This window comes from Triticum urartu, chromosome 5A, assembly GCF_056163025.1.
Source record: "Triticum urartu cultivar PI428250 chromosome 5A, HENAU_Tu73, whole genome shotgun sequence".
Classification (NCBI taxonomy): Eukaryota; Viridiplantae; Streptophyta; class Magnoliopsida; order Poales; family Poaceae; genus Triticum; species Triticum urartu.
Window position 1 is genome coordinate 637315275 of NC_141877.1, and position 19708 is coordinate 637334982.

The following is a 19708-nucleotide window of genomic DNA, read 5'->3' on the forward strand; positions in this document are numbered from 1 at the left end:
AAGTACGGAGACCTATACGGCTCCGGAATCCAGCGAGCAACCTCCTTCGAAAGAAGGGGGTGTGCCTATTCCGCCGGTGACCTCTGCCCAACCAGAGGCACCGGATAATCTGCTGGAAGCGCCACGAGGTGGTTCCATTGTGGATGAACACCGTATCCTTATGGGTACGGTGATTGAGAGGGTACAGTCCATCAAAAGTGGACTGACCGAAGCCTGCGGCAGCCTGCTAACAGGCTTTAAGGTAAGCGATGCAAAAGAAAAAGTCCTAATATAGACAGTAGCCCCTGAGACATTGTCTGGTGTTCGGAAAGAAGAGCTGGACAGAGGATCAATTTATTTTTGCAGGAAACTAACTAAATATGTCTTATATGAATAAGCAGGCATCGTTGCTGGCCGCGACCTCACACACTGCCGAAGTCTCCAGACTGAGGTAGAGACTGGAGCGGGCCGAGGAGGAGCTCGGCCAAGCGAGGAAGCAGCAAGAAGACCAGCAAGGTATGTAGTGACTTGCTGTATATTCAGAAATAATAAATGATGCATATTGACCGTAGTGCCATGATATGTGTAGGAACGGTGACCGAGGTCGAGGTCCTTAAACAGGCCCTGGACAAGGCCGAGGAGAAAGTTGCCAAGGAAAAAACCGCTCGTGAGAAGCACGAGGCCAGGCTTGATGAGGTCCAGCAAGAGCTCCAGGATGTAGTGCAGAAATGTGAATCCTTGGAGCGCAACATTTCGGCTCGAGAGACCAAACTCGCTAAGGCCTGCCAAAGCGCGGAAGAGGCCTGGGTTGAAGCCCAGGGCACCCTCCAGGAGATCCAGGAGGCCAAGAAAATCGCGGCGGGTAAGGTGTTTAGTATTCAAAGAAAGTATGTGAAGAAGAAGTATCTCTTACTAACCCATATTCGGAGTTCTCCAGGGGTGTTTGCAGATCTGTCGCGCAGTGTGTCTAACGCTGTAGAGTTCTTCCGAGCCGAAGAAGGGAGCTCAACGGAGAAGCTGTTCTGGTCGCAATATCTTGCGCCAGAACATCCGGTGCCATTTAGCGATCAGCTAAAACAGCTGGTCGAGATGTATAGGGTGGCCAAACTGGCCATGAAGGATTTGATAATCCGGCTGTGGCCTGTCGAAGCTATGCTCGGCAGCTACTTTGGGCTCGTGAAGCGGCTGGTGAACGCCTGCCCTCGGCTGGACGTCGTCAAGCGGTCGGTCTGCATCGAGGGCATGCGCATGGCCTTCGCCCACGTCAAGGTGTGGTGGGCGAAGATAGACGCCATCAAGCTTACGACCGGGGGACCGCCAGAGGGCAAGGAGCACCGCATGCCCGAGTGGTATTTTGAAGACGTCCTGGAGGGGTCTCGTATTGTGGCGACGCAATGTGCGCAAGACATTATTTTCGAATGAATACATTCATACTGTCTCTGCCTTGTATGATGAAACAAAATCGTTATGTAATATAATGTTTCTTATTTAAAAAGTTTCACCTCCTGTGTGGCCATGTTGTTTGAAATTTGAGATTTGGCCAGTCGTCGGCTTCTGCCCCACGTAGGTAGTACGGGGGTGTTCGGGATGTAATCTAAACACTCTTGATCCAATTGTTTGGTCCTTGGAGGAGGTGTTTAGGGCGATGAACCAGGCAATTGGACTATGCGGCTTTAGCACCCTCACTTAGCCATAGGAGTTTGACAATAAAAATATAGGCGCAGCCCCTAGTATCCGAACTAGGATGCTGTAAACACCTGATCGGGTAAGTACCGATCCCTCGCGTAATGTGGAAAAAATCTCTAATGATTTGAGACCTCCGAAGAGATGACCGGCTCTCGCCGCATCATGACAGTCAGTTTTTAGCTTTCTCTACTGAGGTGCTCATCCGGGTAAACCAGGGCACAATTACAGTAGTTCTCCCTTTACTACCCTAGTCGATATAACAGAACGTAAGGTAGCAAGCACAGGATCCGGGCAACCCAACTATTGACCAAAGACATGATTCGGAGCCAATGCATATAGTGCTAAATTCGGGGTGCCGAACTATACTGTAAAAAGTGTTTGGACTTTGTTGCCGTGTTATGGGGCGCTATGAAGCCCCTGGCAAATTGAAACGTACCGAAGTGTACGGGTGCTATTTGATAAAGTTATCAAAAAAGAAAAATAAGAAAGGGTAGTAAGCTAAAGCCGTGAAATTTGGGCCGCAAACTGTTTCCATTATAATTTCATGAGTGCGTTAAAGTGCATTTATACAAGTAGTGCAATAAGCAGAAGGCTATTTAATATGCCTTAACCAAGGGAGAGCTGCGTGTGGGCCCTCAGAACAGGTAAAGGGATCGTTAAAGAAACCACCTAAAATTTCCCCAGTACATCCATGCTTCTTGTCGTCTTGGTGTATTTATCCTTCAAAAAGAACCGATGGTCAAGCCGTCAGGGAAGGCCTGTGAAAAAGAAACCAAAAAAGGAGAAAAAGGAAATAATGAAAGTATGTGTGTCCGGGGGCGGTCGAGCCGTATTGTGGATCACAAGCTAGTTATGCCTCCATCCATGCCCATGGTATTTTGAGTGTGTAGTTATGTACGCGCGGTATAGTTGCCGCCACTTGGTCGGGACTGGGACAGAGGCCGAATTGCTAGTCGAGCTCTTGACAAGCCGAGCTGTCCTGCTGCAGAATAGTCCGGACTCTCTTGACAGTGTCCGGGAGCTCGGCCGCCGAATTAAGGTTCTTCTTGAAAAGGCCGCTCTGTACTTTTGCTGCTAAGGTAGTGGTGTGCTCCTCGGTGCGGAGGGAGCGTTCCGTGTTTCCATTAACTGTTATGACACCGCGTGGTCCGGGCATCTTGAGCTTGAGATAAGCATAGTGTGGCACCACGTTGAATCAAGCAAATGCGGTTCGTCCAAGCAGTGCGTGATAGCCGCTGCGAAAGGGGACGATATCGAACATTAACTCCTCGCTTCGGAAGTTGTCCGGAGATCCAAAGACAACCTCTAGTGTGATTGAGCCCATAAAGCGGGCTTCTACACCTGGTATGACTCCTTTAAAGGTAGTCTTTGTGGGCTTGATCCGTGATGGATTAATGCCCATTTTGCGCACTATATCCTGATAGAGCAGGTTGAGGTTGCTGCCACCGTCCATCAGGACTCGCGTCAGGTGAAACCCATCAATTATTGGGTCCAGGACCAGTGTGGCTGAACCGCCGTGACGGATACTGGTCAGATGATCCCGATGATTGAAAGTGATCGGGCATGACGACCATGGATTAAATTTTGGGGCGACTGGCTCTATCGCGTAGACGTCCCTGAGTGCGCGCTTGCGCTCCCTCTTGGGGATGTGGGTAGCGTATATCATGTTCACCGTTTTAACCTGAGGGGGAAACTTCTTCTATCCCCTTGTGTTCGATGGCCAGGGCTCCTCGTCGTCGTCCTCGCTTTGCAATCCCTTCTCCTTGCTTTCAGCATTTAACTTGTCGGTCTGTTTAGAAACCCAACAATCTTTGTTGGTATGATTGGGTGGTTTGTCTGGGGTGCCATGGATCTGGCACGGACGATTGAGTATGCGGTCCAAGCTGGATGGGCCCGAATTGTTCTTTTTAAACGGCTTCTTCCGCTGACCGGACTTAGAGCCACTGAATCCGGCATTGACCACCGTATCATCGGTGTTGTCATTATTGTTCCGATGCTTGTGTCTGTTGCGTCGGGACTTGTCGTTGCTATTTCTGGCTTCATAGGTGTCGGTGTTGCTTGCATTGTTTTTGCTATGGGCCAGCCAACTATCTTCACCCGCACAAAAGCGGGTCATGAGTGCCGTGCGGGCTGCCATGGACTTCGGCTTTTCTTGGCCGAGGTGGCGGGCGAGCCATTCATCGCAAATGCTGTGTTTGAAGGCTGCTAGGGCTTCGGCATCCGGACAGTCGACGATCTGGTTTTTTTAGTTAGGAACCTAGTCCAGAATTTCCTGGCTGACTCTCCGGGCTGTTGAACTATGTGGCCTAAGTCATCGGCGTCTGGTGGCCGGATATATGTACCTTGGAAGTTGTCGCGGAAGGCGTCTTCCAAATCATCCCAGCTGCCAATAGAGTTTTCGGGCAGACTGCTTAACCAGTACCGAGATGGCCCTTTGAGTTTTAATGGGAGGTATTTGATGTCCTGGAGGTCATCTCTGTGGGCCATATGGATATTGAGAAGAAAATCCTCAATCAACACCATGGGACCAGTTGTTCCATCGTATGATTCAATATTCACGGGTTTAAACCCTTCTAGGAATTCGTGCTCCATTACTTCGTTAGTGAAGCAAAGAGGGTGTGCGGCGCCTCTATATCGGGCCGCATCGCGTCTTAGCTCTGATAGAGTCCGTCGGCGGTTTTCGGCCCACACATGACTAGGCTTGTCATGCTCGTCTTGATAGCCATCGTCGCGCGTCGAGGCACGCCCCCGTGATCCGTAGATCGATTTGGCCGGTCCTGTTTTATTCTTCAGGCCCTGCCGGAGATCATACGTGTATCCTTGAGCAATTTTGTCCCTGCCTTTAAGGCGAGGTAAGGCGGGCTGGTGTTCGGCTTGTGTTGCCGCTTTGTCCCGACCACGTGGTGGTCGGTTAGCCGCATTGTGTACTGATGGCCTGGGCTCCAACGCCTCGTCATCGAATTGAGGTAGCAATTTGCGCTTCGGGTAACTTTTGAGTGGTTGCTTGAGGCCATGCTCCTCGGCTGCCTGGACATCAGTCCATCTATCGTTGAGCAGATCTTGATCAGCTTGTAGCTGCTGTTGTTTCTTTTTCAGGCTCCTTGAAGTGGCTATTAGCTGGCGCTTGAAGCGCTCTTGTTCGAGAGGTTCCTCAGGAACGATAAAATCCTCGGTGCCGAGGCTTGCCTCGTCCTCGGAGAGCAGAAGATAATTACTATCCTTCGAGTCTTCATGCGTGGCCTGTTTACCAGGGCTAACTTGCCCATCTTCCTGTTCATCCTGTTCGGAAGTTGGCTGAACGGGGTCTTCATTGTATTGGGCACCGTCCGGAGTGTTGTCCTCTCTTGTGTCGGTGTTGCTGTCTTTGCTGCGGCGTGACTTAGAGCGGTGCTGCTGACGCCGGCGCTTTGGTTGTATCTCGGGAGGTTTATCCTCAACCGGATCTTCCTTGTCATCGCCGCTATTCTCTTTTCGTGCATCCACAGATGTCACTTGAATTTAGGTCTGTGTGCGGCTCCATCGCCACTGAGTCTGTGACTTCCGTGGCAGGGTTGAGCCCGACAATATGATGACAGGCGCCCTTATAGCGAGGAGCGGAGGGTCCCAGTCGACCCAAGAGAGGCAGGGTTTGATGCGAGGTCAATCCTCGTTCAAGGTCTGGTCGACAAGAATAGAGCACAAAGAGAAGGACTCAACAGAGATTGCCCGACTGGCAACAGAGTTCATGTCTTCGGACCTGAGTGTTTCAGCAGAGCCCTGAGAGCTGCTGAGATTCCTCCCAACTTTAGGTTGGGAACGGGAGTGAGCAAGTTCACCAGTGAGTCGAAGCCTGACACTTGGCTAGAAGATTACCGAGTGGCTGTGCAGGTTGGTGGTGGCAATGACGATGTAGCCATGAAGCATCTTCCCTTGATGTTGGAGGGTTCGGCCAGAGCTTGGTTGAATCAATTGACTCCTGGCAGTATATTCAGTTAGGAAGAGTTGGCCCAAGTGTTTGTCAGGACATTCGAGGGCACTTGCAAACGGCCCGCAGGGCTGGCTGAGTTTCAGCATTGTGTGAGGAACCGAATGAAACTTTGAGGGATTACATCCAGAGGTGGACCACTTTGCATCACAGAGTGGAAAATGTGTCTCAGCACCAAGCTGTTTGTGCATTCAAGGAAGGTGTTCGGTACAGAGAGCTTAACCTGAAATTCGGCCGGACAGGAGATATGACTCTGGCCTGAATGATGGAGATAGCCACTCGGTATGCTAACGGCGAGGAAGAAGACCGACTCCGTAGTGGTAAGAACAAACTATTCGCCCAGGACACCGGAGGAGGGAATTCCAGTCGGAAGCAAAAACGCAAATTCAAACTCGTGGGTCCTGGTGAGGATGCAGTTGTGACCCAAGGAAAGTTCAAGGGGAAGCCTAAGGGGCCCTGGATCCCCAAGAAGGTGAGAGATCAAGCGGGAAATGATTTGCTAGATTTGTCATGTCATATACACACCAAGAAGGATGAACAGGGCAACCTGATTTATCCCAAGCATACCACTCGACAGTGTCGACTCCTTATCCAGCAGTTCCGAGAGAACCAGCCCAATGAGAAAGAGAAGGAATCTGATAAGGATGAAGACAAAGAGGAGGATGATGGTTTCCACAATGTCAATTCCACCTTAGTGATTTTTGCTGACGTCGAGAGCAAAAGTCGACTGAAAGTCATAAACAAAGAGGTAAACATGATTGCTCTGGCAACAACGACGTATTTGAAGTGGTCAAAGACTCCTATCACATTTGACCAGTCCGATTACCCAGCACATGTTGCCATCCCCGGGAGGCAAGCGTTGGTGGTCGATCCAGTCATTGTGGGCACCTGACTAACCAAAGTCCTGATGGATGGTGGTAGTGGCTTGAATATTATGTATGCCGAGACCCTCCGGGGGATGGGCATTCCGATGTCCAAGCTTAGTGAGATAAACATGCGGTTCCACGGTGTCATCCGTGGGAACAAAGCTGATTCACTCGGCCAGATCACTCTTGACGTGGTTTTCGGTGATTCGAAGAATTACCGCAAAGAGAAGTTGACATTTGAGGTTATGGATTTTCACGGTGCCTATCATGCTATTCTGGGCAGAACTGCATATGCCCGTTTCATGGCTCGACCATGTTACGTGTATCTCAAGATGAAGATGCCTGGTCCCAAGGGCGTGATCACAGTCACTGGTAATCGGTAGAGAGCAGAAGAGTGCCTCCAGAAAGGCTCAAAGATCACCGATGAACAGATGGCAGCAGTAGAGATGCAAGAATATCAGAAGAATGCAGACCCGAGTGATTTGTTATGTGCCAAGAAGCCTACTTCAGAGTCTGCATTTCAGTCATCCGGTGAAACGAAGCCAGTTCACATTCACCCGACCGACCCCAATGCTGCTCCGACTCATATTTCAACAACACTCAACGGCAAATAGGAAGAAGCACTCATCCAGTTCCTCCGTGAGAACTGGGACATCTTTGCATGGAAACCTTCTGACATGCCAGGTGTACCCATGGGACTGGCTGAGCACCGTTTGCGAGTCGACGCGAAAGCAAAACCCATTACAGAGCATCTCCGTCGGTCCGCCATGGAGAAGAGGAAAGCAATTGGTGAAGAGGTGGCTCGGCTTCTGGCAGCTAAGTTCAACCGCGAGATATACCACTCCGAGTGGCTCGCCAATGTTGTCATGGTCCCCAAGAAAGATGATTCACTTCGTATGTGTATCGACTTCAAGCATATCAATCGGGCCTGCCGGAAAGATCACTTTCCTCTCCCCCGCATCGACCAGATTGTCGATTCAACCGCAGGATGTGAGTGTTTGTCCTTTCTAGATGCATATTCTGGGTACCATCAGATCCGACTATATGGACCCGACGAAATAAAAACAACTTTTATCACTCCATTCGGGTGCTTTTGCTATGTTACCATGCCCTTTGGTCTCAAGAATGCTGGTGCCACATTCATGCGCATGATTTAGAAGTGCCTGCTCACTCAAATCAGTCGGAATGTGGAAGCATATATGGATGAATCGTGGTTAAGTCGCGTAAAGGTTCCGACCTGCTGATTGACCTCGCTGAAACCTTTGCCAACCTGAGGAGATATGATATCAAGCTTAATCCGTCGAAGTGTACATTTGTAGTCCCAGGTGCAAAGTTACTCAGTTTCCTCGTTTCCGGATGAGGGATCAATGCAAACCCAGAGAAAGTTGGTGCAATCCTCCGAATGAAGCGCCTTGTGCATGTGCATGATGTTCAGAAGCTTACTGGTTGTTTGGCCGCTTTGAGTCGATTCATCTCTCGTCTCGGTGAAAAGGCATTGCCTCTTTACTGACTGATGAAGAAATCTGACAACTTTGAGTGGACTCCTGAAGCTAACGCAACGTTTGCAAACCTCAAAGCCCTGCTTTCCACCCAGCCGGTGCTCACTTCCCCAATCAGCAAAGAGCCTTTACTGCTTTATATTGCAGCCACTGAACAAGTTGTCAGTACACTGCTCACGGTCGAGCGGGAAGAAGAAGGCAAAGCCTACAAGGTTCAACGCCTAGTGTACTATATTTTTGAAGTCTTGACTCCGTCCAAGAAGAGATATGCGCACTATCAGAAGCTTGTTTATGGAATTTACTTGAGCACGAAGAAGGTTGCACATTACTTCTCAGATCACTCGATTTCAGTCGTCAGTGACGCTCCATTGTCAGAAATTCTAAACAACAGAGATGCAACTGGTCGAGTGGCAAAGTGAGCGATTGAGCTCCTTCCGTTGGATATCAGGTTTGAGGCAAAGAAAGCAATCAAGTCCCAAGCAATAGCAGATTTCCTCGCCGAGTGGGTTGAGCAACAGCACCGACTCAGACACTCGGAACATTGAATTATGTTCTTTGACAGGTCCCAGATGCTGAGTGGTTCTGGTGCTGGGGTAGTCCTGGTATCCCTACGATGCGACAAACTCAGTTATGTTCTCCAGATTCACTTTGATTCCTCCAATAATGAAGCTGAATACGAGGCACTTCTATACGAGTTGTGTATGGCCATTTCACTCGGCGTCCGTCGCCTAATGGTTTATGGCGACTCAGATTTAGTGTCAATCAAGTGATGAAGGAGTGGGACATCAGGAGCCCAGCTATGACTGGCTATTGCAATGTAGTGGGGAAGTTGGAAAAGAAGTTTGAAGGGCTAGAGCTGCACCACATACCCCGACTGAAGAATCAAGCAGCTGATGACTTGGCAAAGATAGGTTCTAAGCGAGAGCCTATTCCCAACAATGTGTTCTTGGAGCATCCTCACACCCCGTCTGTTTAAGAGGATTCTTTCACAGAAAATCCCTCGCAATCAAAAAGTTCTACTGATCCGACTGAAGTTGAAATCCCAGCGGTGGTCGACCTGATCATGGAAGTTTTGATCGTCACCCACGACTGGACGGTGCCATATATTGCATATCTGCTCAGGAAGGAGCTTCCAGAGGATGAGGATGAGGCCCGTCAGAGAGAGTGTTACTGGAGTCGCTCAGTGACGCATCACACCAGAAGAAGGTCGAATGATCCTCAATGATATCCACTCGGGGACCTGTGGTCATGATGCATCCTCTCGGACCATCGTGGCCAAAGCATACTGAGCAGGATTTTACTGGCCGCGAGTAAATGAAATGGCAAAAGACATAGTCGACAAGTGTGAGGGCTGTCAGTTCTACTCCAACATGTCCCACAAGCCTACATCAGCCTTGAAGACCATTCCGATTGTCTGGCCATTTGCTATCTGGGGATTGGATATGGTCGGACCTCTAAGGACCGGCAGGAGCGGCTTCACCCACCTGCTTGTAGCAGTCGACAAGTTCACTAAGTGGATTGAAGCCAAACCCATCAAAAACGTCAACTCAAGTACCGCCGTCAGCTTCATCAGAGAGTTAACATTCAGATATGGGGTTCTACACAGCATTATCATGGACAATGGTTCAAACTTTGATTCAGATGAGTTCAGGGCTTTCTGTGCTTCCCAAGGCACTCGGGTCGACTACGCTTCAGTCGCCCACCCGCAGTCAAATGGACAAGCCGAAAGAGCAAATGGTTTGATCCTCCAAGGGTTGAAACCCCGGTTGATGCGTGACATCAAACATGTGGCAGGTGCTTGGGTAGACGAGTTACCATCAGTCCTTTGGGGATTGAGAACAACACCAAATCGGTCGACTGGTCAAACTCCCTTCTTCATGGTCTATGGGGCTGAAGTCGTGCTGCCGAGTGATTTGATTCACAATGCGCCCCGAATAGAACTTTTTTCAGAAACGGAAGCGGAACAAGATCGACAAGATGTTGTTGATCTTATGGAAGAAGAAAGAGAGATGGCCTTGATCTAGTCGACCATCTATCAGCAAGACCTCCGTCGATTCCATGCCAAAAACGTGAGAGGTCGAGCATTTCAGGAAGGAGACCTTGTGCTCCGAGTGGATTAGCAACAGCCTCACAAGCTTGCTCCCGCTTGGGAAGGACCCTTCATCATCACTAAGGTGCTCCACAATGGAGCATATCACCTTTACGATGTGGAACATAAGAAACACAAGCCACACGTTGGAATGCGGAGCTGCTCCGCCATTTTTATACTTAAACATTCAGACTGTTGAGATGTAATAAGAAGTACCTTCCAGTTTGTTTATCAAAGACATAGTTTTACAGTCTCCTAAATGATTGTTGTTACATATGTATGTGTTCAAAAACCCCCAGTGGGTGTCATAGCCGCGAACCTGATTCGCATAAGTTTCAAAAACAAACACCGAGTGAAGAGCAATCCTCCCACTGGGGGGGCTTAGCCGCGAACCTGATTCGCCTACGTTAAAAAAATCCTACTGAGTGAAGAGCAATCCTCTCACTCAGGGGCTTAGCTGCAGTTCCGTACTCGCCTAAGTTTAAAAAATCCTACCGAATGAAGAGCAATCCTCTCACTCAGGGGCTTAGCTGCAGTCTTGTACTCTCCTAAGTTTAAAAAATCCTACTGAGTGAAGAGCAATCCTCTCACTCGGGAGCTTAGCTGCAGTCCTATACTCACCTAAGTTTTAAAAAAATCCTACTGAGTGAAGAGCAATCCTCTCACTCGGGGGCTTAGCTGCAGTCCTGCACTCGCCTAAGTTTAAAAATCCTACCAAGTGAAGAGCAACCCTCTCACTCGGGGGCTTAGCTGCAGTCCCGTACTCGCCTAAGTTTTTAAAACATCCTACCGAGTGAAGAGCAATCCTCTCACTCGGAGGCTTAGCTGCAGTCCCATACTCTCCTAAGTTCTAAAAATCCTACCGAGTGAAGGGCAACCCTCTCACTCGGAGGCTTAGCTGCAGTCCCGTACTCGCCTAAGTTAAAAGCCATTCCTAGTGGCCGAGTCACAAGTACAACGTGCGCTCCATCCTGATCCGCAAGGACGGCGAGGTGCAGGTTGTGCACAGCACCTAGTGCTCTTGTCCATGACCCACTCGACGAACCTACGTCACAAGGACAACATGCGCTCCATCCTGATCCGCAAGGATGATGAGGTGCAGGTCATGCACAGCACCTAGTGCTCTTGTCCATGACCCACTCGACGGAGCTGCATCACAAGTATAACGTGCGTTCCATCCGGATCCGCAAGGACGACGAGGTACAGGTCGCGTGCAGCACCTAATGCTCATGCCCACAACCCTTTCGTCAGAGCCGCGTCACAAATCCAATGGCAGTTCCAAGTGAAGAATCAAGTTTCACTCAGAGTCAAGAGATTCAAAAGCAGCAAAGATGAAGACAAACATATTGAAAGAAAAACCAAGTTCAGATAAGTCTCGCAAGGTTCAGAACCGCAGAAAAAAGTGCTTGGGCATTAGGACCTAAGGAGTTTAACAGTTACAAAATCACTCGACATTCCGAGGCAAATTTAATCAGAGCATAAAGTTTGTTTACTCCGCAGGGGCAGGGCTGGCAGGCTCGACAAACTCGTCCAAGTCGATTCCGTCTCCAATGCGAGTGCCTGCTTCGAGGAAGGTCTCCATGAAAGACTCGAAGTGAAGCTTCTTAGTGTTGGCAACTTTGAGCGCTGCTAGCTTCTCTTCCTTGGCCTCTTTGTAGTGGATGCGAACCAGAGACAGAGCCACGTCAGCACCACATCGGGCAGATGACTTCTTCCACTCCTGCACTCGACCAGGAATGTCATTGAGTCGAGTCATCGGAGACTTGAGGTCATTTTGGAATGTCACCCTTGGCCAGAGTGTCGTGTCAATCTGCGACACCGCCACCTTCAGTTGTGCGAGGTAGTCCATGGCGCTGGCAAGTCGAGATTCCATTCGGAGCATGTTCATGGCAGTTTCATCCTTAACAGGGGAGTTGATGGGGTCCAAGCTCGTCTCAATTCGCCCAGTCTCTTCCTCGAAGTTTTGACAGAATTCTGCACATGCAGAGAAATGATGACTCGACGGCCATATGACGAGTCGATAAAAGAGAATCAGTCGGACAAGGAAAAATACCTTCAAGCATAAGGAACAGTTTCTTGGCGAGTCCTCCCAGATAAGCTTCCAGCTCATCCCTCTTCCGAGTGAGATCTTCAACTTTGTCAGACAAAGCCCCCTTGTCCTTCTTCAGTGGAGTCACCTCCTTGTCCTTTGTCAGATAAAAGAAAATAAAGCCCAATATAGTCCAAAATAGTAGATAATATAGCATGGAGCAATCAAAAATAATAGATACGTTGGAGATGTATCAGCTGTTAGTCGACTTCTTCGCCGAACTCCTTGGCATAAATGATAAAAACAGAATATTTGATGCGGAGTGCTACTTGGCATAATTTTAATGTAATTCTTCTTAATTGTGGTATGAATATTCAGATCCAAAATATTCAAGAAAAAAGTTCTTTTTGACATAAAAATGATAATACTTCATGCATACTTACTAAGCAATTATGTCTTCTCAAAATAACATGGCCAAAGAAAGTTCATCCCTACAAAATCATATAGTTTAGTCATGTTTCATTTTCGTCACACAAGAATGCTCTCATCATGCACAACCCCGATGACAAGCCAAGCAATTGTTTCATACTTTAGTAATCTCAGACCTATAAACTTTCACGCAATATATAAGCGCGAGCCATGGACATAGCACTATGGGTGGAATAAAATATATGAGGGGGGTTGTGTGGAGAAGACGAAAAGGAGAAAGTCTCACATCAACGAGGCTAATCAATGGGCTATGGAGATGCCCACCGATTGATGTTAATGTAAGGAGTACGGATTGCCATGCAACGGATGCACTAGAGCTATAAATGTATGAAAGCTCAACAAAAGAAACTAGTGGGTGTGCATCCAACTTGCTTGCTCACGAAGACCTAGGGCCCTTGAGGAGGCCCATTGTTGGAATATACAAGCCAAGTTCTATAATGAAAAATTCCCACTAGTATATGAAAGTGATAACATGAGAGACTCTCTACTATGAAGATCATGGTGTTACTTTGAAGCACAAGTGTGGTAAAAGGATAGTAACATTGTACCTTCTCTCTTTTTCTCTCATTTTTTTGGGGCCTTTTCTTTTTTTATGGCCTTTCTCTTTTTTTGGGCCTTCTCTTTTCTTATGGCCTTTCTCTTTTTTTACTCCTCACTTGGGACAGTGCTCTAATAATGATGATCATCACACTTCTATTTATTTACAACTCAATGATTACAACTCGATACTAGAACAAAGATGACTCTATATGAATGCCTCCGGCGGTGTACCGGGATATGCAATGAACCAAGAGTGACATGTATGAAAGAATTATGAATGGTGGCTTTGCCACAAATACTATGTCAACTACATGATCATGCTAAGCAATATGATAATGATGAATGTGTCATGATGAACGGAATGATGGAAAGTTGCATGGCAATATATCTCGGAATGGCTATGGAAATGCCATAATAGGTAGGTATGGTGGCTGTTTTGAGGAACATATAAGGAGGTTTATGTGTGAAAGAGCGTATCATATGACGGGGTTTGGATGCACCGGCGAAGTTTGCACCAACTCTCAATGTGAGAAAGGGCAATGCACGGTACCGAAGAGGCTAGCAAGGATGGAAGGGTGAGAGTGCGTATAATCCATGGACTCAACATTAGTAATAAAGAATTCATATACTTATTGCAAAAATCTACAAGTCATCAAAAACCTCGGCACTACGCGAATGCTCCTAGGGAGATAGATTGGTAGGAAAAGACCATCGCTCATCCCCGACCGCCACTCATAAGGAAGACAATCAAATAAAACCTCATGTTTCAAATTTGTTGCATAACGTTTACCATACGTGCATGCTATGGGACTTGCAAACCTCAACACAAGTATTTCTCAATTTCAAAACTACTCAACTAGCATGACTTTGATATTATTACCTCCATATCTCAAAACAATCATCAAGCATCAAACTTTTCTTAGTATTCAACACACTCATAAGAAAGTTTTATTATTAATCTTGCATACTAAGCATATTAGGATTTTATGCAAATTACCATGCTATTAAGACTCTCAAAATAATCTAAGTGGAGCATGAGAGATCAATAGTTTCTATAAAACAAATCCACCACCGTGCTCTAAAAGATATAAGTGAAGCACTAGAGCAAAACTATAAAGCTCAAAAGATATAAGTGAAGCACATAGATTATTCTATCAAATTCCAAATCATGTATGGCTCTCTCAAAAGGTGTGTACAGCAAGGATGCTTGTGTTAGACTAACAAGCAAAGACTCAAATCATAAAAGACGCTCCAAGCAAAACACATATCATGTGGTGAATAAAAATATAGCTCCAAGTAACGTTACCGATAGAAGTAGACGAAAGAGGGGATGCCTTCCGGGGCATCCCCAAGCTTTGGATTTTAGGTGTCCTTAGATTATCTTGGGGGTGCCATGGGCATCCCCAAGCTTAGGCTCTTGCCACTCCTTCTTCCATAATCCATCAAATCTTTACCCAAAACTTGAAAACTTCACAACACAAAACTCAAAGTAGAAAATCTCGTGAGCTCCGTTAGCGAAAGAAAACAAAAGACCACTTCAAGGTACTGTAATGAACTCATTCTTTATTTATATTGGTGTTAAACCTACTGTATTCCAACTTCTGGATTATAAACTATTTTACTAGCCATAGATTCATCAAAATAAGCAAACAACACACGAAAAACAGAATCTGTCAAAAACAGAACAGTCTGTAGTAATATGTAGCTAGCACAAGATCTGGAACCCCAAAAATTCTAAAATAACTTGCTGGACGTGAGGAATTTATCTATTAATCATCTGCACAAAGAATTAACTAAATATCACATTCCAAATAAAAATTACAGCAGTTCTCATGAGCGCTAAAATTTCTGTTTTTTACAGCAAGTTCAACAAGACTTTCCCCAAGTCTTCCCAACGGCTCTACTTGGCACAAACACTAATTAAACACAAAAAAACACAACCAAAACACAGGCTAGATAATTTTTTTTGACTATATACTGCAAGGCAACAGCCTCACGGCCCTTTATTAAAACCACGAGGTAAAGAATACAAAGTTACAAGAGAGGAACAAATAAAGAGAAGAGGCTAGTTACAAAGAGAGATTAGGGTAAGGAGGCTATCCAAGAAGTTAGTCTATCTCTATATTTACACTTGATTCTATGAGCTAAAAGAGAAATATCATGAATAAAATTCCTCCTCCAAGATCTGAAAGTGGGCAACTCATTTCTGAAGATCCTTCCATTCCTTTGAGTCCAAATATTCCAAGTAGCCGTAAAGACTACCTCAGTGAAAAAAGGATGACCAAAATCCCTCCTGGCCGCGCAAGCCATTTCAAAAGTAGTCTGGTTAGGGTGAACACTCCATGAGATGCCCAAATAATTCTAGACACATTGACTGAAGTTGCAAGCAAAGAAGAGATGAGCTCTATCTTCATGCAAAGCTGAGAAGCACATAGCACAAGTATCATCCTGGATAATCCAATGCCTTCACTGCATCATATCCCTAGTGTCTAGACGATCCATCAAAAGAAGCCAGCCAAACACCTTGAGCTTGAGAGTGCAAGAGCATTTCCAGATCCACCCAAATATGGGGTCAACCACGACATCGGAAAAACAAGACAAATAATAGGTCCTTGACCGGTAATCCCCAGCTTTTGAAGGCCATTTCCAGACATCATTTACTCCCTCATGCAAATTGATCAAAGGAATTAAAGCCTGAAGCTGATTGAATTCCTCGAAAGCTTCAACTGATAAAGGCGGGTGAAAATTGTCGGTCAGGTCAGACAGCTCCATCACCTCCTTAATGGTAAGCGTGTCATCAATCACAAAAGAGTGGAGCCTCGGGAAACGTTGTTGCATGATAACCACAGCGTTATTAAGTTGCCACCGATCCAGCCAAAAAACCACCGAGTCCCCCGAGCGCACGTGAGGGACAGCCAATTTACAAAATTTGTCATATAGCTTCAGCACGTCACGCCACCAGAAAGAACCACAACTTCGAGTTACTTGGGGCGGTGCAGCAGCATAATATGTGTCCCAGATGAGAGAAACCCAGGGCACATCCAACTTATTAAAGAATTTGAGGAGATGCTTGATCAACAAGGCATCGTTTTGTATGCCAAGGTCGAGAACCCCAAGGCCTCCATGATTCTTGGGCCGACATACTAACTCCCAAGCTGCCAATGATTGCCTTGGTGTATCAGAATTTCCTCGCCACAAACATTTCCGCATGATATGTTCAATCTGCTTCAAAATTCCTTGAGGCAATGAAAGGGTGCACAGGAAGTATATTGGCATGGAACAAAGAACAGATTTCAAAAGCTGCAGTCGGCTGCCTTGGTTCAACAGATAAGAGGAAGCAGACAATCTTCTCTCTATGCGGTCCACTAAGGGGAGCAAGTCATAAATTGTGGACCGAGAGGTACCCATTGGCAATCCAAGATAGGTAAATGGCATGGAACCAACATCACACCCAAGCAAAGTAGCCACACGCTTACCCTCATCCTCGGACAGATTTATTGGAATCAATGAGGATTTACTAAAGTTGACTCGCAAACCCATAAACTGAGCAAAGACCTCAAGCATCTCCTTGAAAGCAATGAGCTGGCTGTCCACCGCAGGAAGAACAATTAGTGTGTCGTCAGCGTATTGCACAATCGGATAGTCCCGCGAAGAGGTTGGTATGGGTAGTGTGAGAATGTTCCTTGCACACATCTCATTAACCACTGACTGCAATAAATCCACAGCAATCACAAATAATAAAGGGGATAATGGATCTCCTTGACGCACACCCGAACGGAAGACAAAGTGGTTACCAGGCACACCATTTAAAAGAACCGAAGAGGATCTAGAGGACAATATGCTTTCAATCCAACCTGTCCAGCGATTATCAAAACCCTTACATTTCAAGATCCTGAGAATTAGTTCATGCTCGATGGTATCAAACGCCTTCGTGAAATCCAACTTGAGAAGGATTATAGGCCTTTTGGATGCCTTGCACTGATGAATATATTCAAAACACCATGCAAGACAGTCCTGAATGGATTGACAACGAAGAAACCCATATTGATTGCGGTGAATACATTTTAAGATCACACTCTTAAAGATAGACCCGGGGCCATAGGTTTCACTAGTGGCTTCTCTCGAGAGCATAAGTATTCTATGGTGGGTGAACAAATTACTATTGAGCAATTGACAGAATTGAGCATAGTTATGAGAATATCTAGGTATGATCATGTATATAGGCATCACGTCTGAGACAAGTAGACCGACTCCTGCCTGCATCTACTACTACTACTCCACTCATCGACCGCTATGCAGCATGCATCTAGAGTATTAAGTTAAAAACAGAGTAACGCCTTAAGCAACATGACATGATGTAGAGGGATAGACTCATGCAATATGATGAAAACCCCATCTTGTTATCCTCGATGGCAACAATACAATACGTGCCTTGCTGCCCCTACTGTCACTAGGAAAGGACACCGCAAGATTGAACCCAAAGCTAAGCACTTCTCCCATTGCAAGAAAGATCAATCTAGTAGGCCAAACCAAACTGATAATTCGAAGAGACTTGCAAAGATAACCAATCATACATAAAAGAATTCAGAGAAGATTCAAATATTGTTCATAGATAGACTTGATCATAAACCCACAATTCATCGATCTCAACAAACACACCGCAAAAAGAAGATTACATCGAATAGTTCTCCACAAGAGAGGGGGAGAACATTCTATTGAGATCCAAAAAGAGAGAGAAGAAGCCATCTAGCTAATAACTATGGACCCGTAGGTCTGAGGTAAACTACTCACACTTCATCGGAGAGGCTATGGTGTTGATGTAGAAGCCCTCCCTGATCGATGCCCCCTCCGACGGAGCTCCGGAACAGGCCCCAAGATGGGATCTCGTGGATACAGAAAGTTGCGGCGGTGGAATTAGGTTTTTGGGTACGTATCTGATCGTTTGGGGGTAGTAGATATATAGGAGGAAGGAGTACGTCGGTGGAGCAACAGGAGGCCCACGAGGGTGGAGGGCGCGCCTGGGGGGGTAGGCGCGCCCCCCTACCTTGTGGCCTCCTCTTTTGTGTCTTGACGTAGGGTCCAAGTCTCCCGGGTCTTGTTCGTTGAGAAAATCACGTTCCCGAAGGTTTCATTCTGTTTGGACTCCGTTTGATATTCCTTTTCTTCAAAACCCTAAAACAGGCAAAAAAATAGCAATTCTGGGCTGGGCGTCTGGTTAATAGGTTAGTCCCAAAAATAATATAAAAGTGGATAATAAAGCCCAATAATGTCCAAAACAGTAGATAATATAGCATGGAGCAATCAAAAATTATAGATATGTTGGAGACGTATCACAGGGTCGCTGTTGTCGCACTCGAACAGGGTCTCGACGGAGCCAGTCGAACAGGCCGTAGAGAGATTCATCGGGCTCGATTGCCGCGACTTGAGGGGTGGCCGACTGAGAGGCCACCGTATGCTTTACCCACCACTGAAGCCGCGACCGACCGGATCGCTTGCGATGGCAAGCAGCGGGGAGCGAAGACGCTACGCGAGCCGACCGATACTGGGTCGACGGCTGCCGCAGAAGGACGTCGCGGACGCATGCGGGAAAGTGCATCGCACCACGGACGGGGAGCGTCTCGACGTCGAGGGGGGCCTCCTGGAGCTAGGCGGAGTCGTCGGTGATGAAAACAAGGACGCCGAGACGGATCTTGTGTCCCTTAGCCAAACCGCTGCCAGAAACCATGATGATGGAAATCAGAAAAATCGCAACCTCACCGGAAGTTGCTCAGACACCTGCCCCACGGTGGGAGCCAACTGTCGTGGTTCTAAGTATGGCAGTAGAATAGGGGGTACGTAGGAGGAGGCAAGATCCTAGCTACGGTGAGGTTGTGCACGCAAGATTTACGAGTTCAGGCCCTTCTCAGAGGAAGTAACACCCCTACGTCTCGGTGCCCGGAGCCTTGGTCGACTGGATTATGTGTGAAGTTACAGGGTGTGCAAACCCTTGTGCCAGTGGAGGGGGTGGCTTATATAGAGTGTGCCAAGACCCCAGCCAGCCCACATTACAAGGGGTTCAATGTACATTAAGGTGAGACGTTACTGGTAACGCCAATAATAAAGACATATAAATTATCATTAAGACTACGGAGTGAACGCCTGACCGTTGCCATCCTAAGTGACTTTAGATCTTCTATACTCCGAGTGATTTCTGGTGTGGTCGAATGATTATATCTTGGTCGAATGGAATTGGGTTATCCGAGTGGAATTGTTGGTCGAGTGGGTTGCACTATTAGGTGATTTCAGTCGGTAGATGCTGCTGCACTTTTGAACACCTTTTTCTCTAGGGCAGTGTCCTTGTGAAGAGTGTCTAGATCAGGCCTATTACCTTACCCTAGGTACATATCATCGTCAGTCCATACATAGGAAAGAGCATAAATATACAGACAAGGATCAAACTAAAAGCATAAAAGAGATCTTCGAAAAGCAGACATCCATCCCATCACTCTTTTGTGATAAAGCGAAGACACGTATATGCCTTCACTTACCAAGGTCAGCATGCTCAGAGCATGAAACCGGCTTAGAGTC